At 41.4% G+C, this 3,055-nt stretch overlaps 1 long non-coding RNA gene across 1 annotated transcript; it reads left to right on the forward strand.

Annotated features, from left to right (window-relative positions):
* The first annotated feature begins 1,338 nt into the window (after positions 1-1,338).
* LOC129714844 (uncharacterized) lies at positions 1,339-3,055 on the forward strand. Its single transcript, XR_008726416.1, has 4 exons — positions 1,339-1,366; positions 1,537-1,563; positions 2,836-2,862; positions 3,029-3,055. It is a non-coding gene; the product is annotated as an uncharacterized LOC129714844 (long non-coding RNA).

The raw sequence follows: 3,055 nt of genomic DNA on the forward strand, positions 1-3,055 counted from the left end.
AGATTGGAATAGAAAATGAAGGTATAACCGCTCTCCCACCCCACCCACTCCGTATCTTTCTCTCTCAAACCAAAACACACTCACGTACGTGCATACACACACTCGCTCCCTTACACAATGTTTCGTTATCTGTTTAACACATCTTTTGTTGATTATAGAAACTCCCACACATTCGCTTCAGTTATCTACAATGATGATCTAATGCGCAACGTGCGAGATTGCCCTAAATAAATTTATACCAATTAACATCTGAGATACTATGAGAATGCAGGGTGGCTTGGACAGGTAGGGGGAGTGGGCAGATGCATGGCGGAGGAAGTTTAATGCAGATAAATGTGAGGTTATCCACTTTGGTAGCAAAAACATGAAGGCAGATTACTATCTAAACGGCGTCAAGTTGGGAAAAGGGGAGGTACAACAGGATCTGGGGGTCCTTGTACATCAGTCTATGAAAGTAAGCATGCAGGTACAGCAGGCAGTGAAGAAAGCGAATGACATGTTGGCCTTTATACAAAAGAGGAATCGAATATAGGAGCAAAGAAGTCATTCTGCAGTTGTACAGAGCCCTAGTGAGACCAAACCTTGAGTATTGTGTGCAGTTTTGGTCCCCTAATTTGCGGAAGGACATTCTCGCTATTGAGGGAATGCAGCGTAGGTTTACAGTGTTAATTCCCGGGATGGCGGGACTATCATATGCTAAGAGAATGGAGCAGCTGGGCTTGTACACTCTGGAGTTTAGAAGGATGAGAGGGCATCTCATTGAAACATATAAGATTGTTAAGGGCTTGGACACGCTAGAGGCAGGAAACATGTTCCCGATGTTGTGGGAGTCCGGAACCAGGGGCCACTGTTTAAGAATAAGGAGTGAGCCATTTAGAACGGAGACGAGGAAACACTTTTTCTCACAGAGAGTGGCGAGTCTGTGGAATTCTCTGCCTCAGAGGGCGGTGGAGGTAGGTTCTCTAGATGCTTTCAAGAGAGAGCTAGATAGGGCTCTTAAGAATTGTGGAGTCAGGGGAAATGGGGAGAAGGCAGGAACGGGGTACTGATTGGGGATGATCAGCCATGATCGCATTGAATGGCGGTGCTGGCTCGAAGTGCCAAATGGCCTACACTGCACCTAGTGTATATTGTCGAGTGTCTATGTAATCGTTCATGATTATAAATTATACAATCCACTGAAGTTGCCATCTCTGAAAGTAATAATAGTGTTATAAACATAATCGACTGTGTAGAACCTATTTTATTCACTGTCTTCATATTTCAGTTAAAAAAGTTATGCTAACATTCAAAAATAGTCAGCTAGTGGACTCACATTGTTAACAACATTTTTGTGCAGAAAAAAAATTGCACCTGAAAGATGCAGGTGAGCATATGCATGTAGGAATAACCAGGTATATGGATGTGTCCAATATGGAATAATGTGAGAAATGTCGCGCAAAACATAATGAATTATGTTAGGCCTGTAAGCATATTCGGTTCGGTTTGCTTATTTTAGGGGAGTTATCGATGTTTCTGTCTTTACTGTCATTGTAGAGCTGGCCGTACAGTGCAAAACGGATGGTGAGTTGGATGAACAGGCTGACTTCATGAATATATATATTTATTGTTTTTAAATGAAAGATAATGGTTATTATTTTAAAATGCACGTGCCTTGTTCTAGTTTTATATACATCGAACTTTAATTTGTGTGCTGAATGCAAGTGAATCTCCAAGACCAATTCTAATTATTGTTTGATAACTCATGAAAGAATTTACTCTATCCATTTCCGTATGTGTGACAAGACATCAATATTTACTCTTGACATTGATAACCAGTATTTATAAAATATTCGTTTTCATCTTTCAAATCATACTGCCATTCAAACGCCATTCCCGTATATTTGACACGAGAGTTATTACGCCTTTTTATTTCAGTTCCAAAGTCAGCATGATTATCATCAAAATAGGCTGAACAACGGAGGAAATATCCTAGGTTGCCACCATAAGCTGGCCCAAGAAGGAAATTATCATATAATATTTGACAAGAGGTTTGAGGTGAAGGGGAAAAGATCTAATAGGAATCTGAGAGGTAACTTTTTCACGCAAATGGTGGTGGGTGTATGGAACGAGCTGCCAGAGGGGGGTTGTTGAGGCAGGGATATAGATACACACTGAACTCCCCCCCCCCCCCCCCCCCCCCCCCCCCCCCCCCCCGTTATTTACTATGTTTACATATTCTGCTGTGCTGCATCAAGCAAGAATGTAATTGCCAACATTTTTCACACAATAGTGTGGTGAATTTGTGGAATTCTCTGCCACAGAAGGTAGTTGAGACCATTTCATTGGCTATATTTAAGAGGGAGTTAGATGTGGCCCTTGTGGCTAAAGGGATCGAAGGCAGAGAAGGCAGAGGCAGGGACAGGATACTGTGGAGAGAAGGCAGGGACAGGATACTGAATTGGAAGATCAGCCATGATCATATTGAATGGCGGTGCAGGCTCGAAGGGCCGAATGGCCTACTCCTGCAACTATTTTCTATGTTTCTATGTTTCTATGTAACAGACTCTTTCCTGATGGAATAAAACCTGATGGGCTTTGATTAATACGAGTGTCAAGGGTTATGGGGAGAAGTTTGTAAAATGGGGTTAGGATGGAGAAATAGATCAACCATGATTGAATCGCGGATTAGACGGTGCCGAATGGCCTAATTCTGCTCCTGTCTCTTATGAAAACAGAAAATACTGAAAATACTCAGCCGGGCATACAGCAGCTGTGGAAAGAATAGGTCAATATTTCAATTCGAATATCTTAGGCCAAAGCTCGTTCCTTCAGTTTTTTAATTTTATCTTTCAGATCAAAGGGTGAGATCCCTCAAAACAGGTGATCCATTAGTAGTAACATGTTATTTGTTTTTCACATCATACGTATGTTTTATTACCGTCAGTGTATTATTCGTTAAAACATTGATGTCTTTTCGGATGTTTAGGCGTTCCCTGCTGTAAATGTGATCACGTAGATCTCACAAAAATTTGATTGTTTTATCCAGATCTTCAAGAGATTCGTCTAAGAACAC

The sequence above is a fragment of the Leucoraja erinacea genome, chromosome 42 (genome assembly GCF_028641065.1).
Source record: "Leucoraja erinacea ecotype New England chromosome 42, Leri_hhj_1, whole genome shotgun sequence".
Taxonomy (NCBI): domain Eukaryota; kingdom Metazoa; phylum Chordata; class Chondrichthyes; order Rajiformes; family Rajidae; genus Leucoraja; species Leucoraja erinaceus.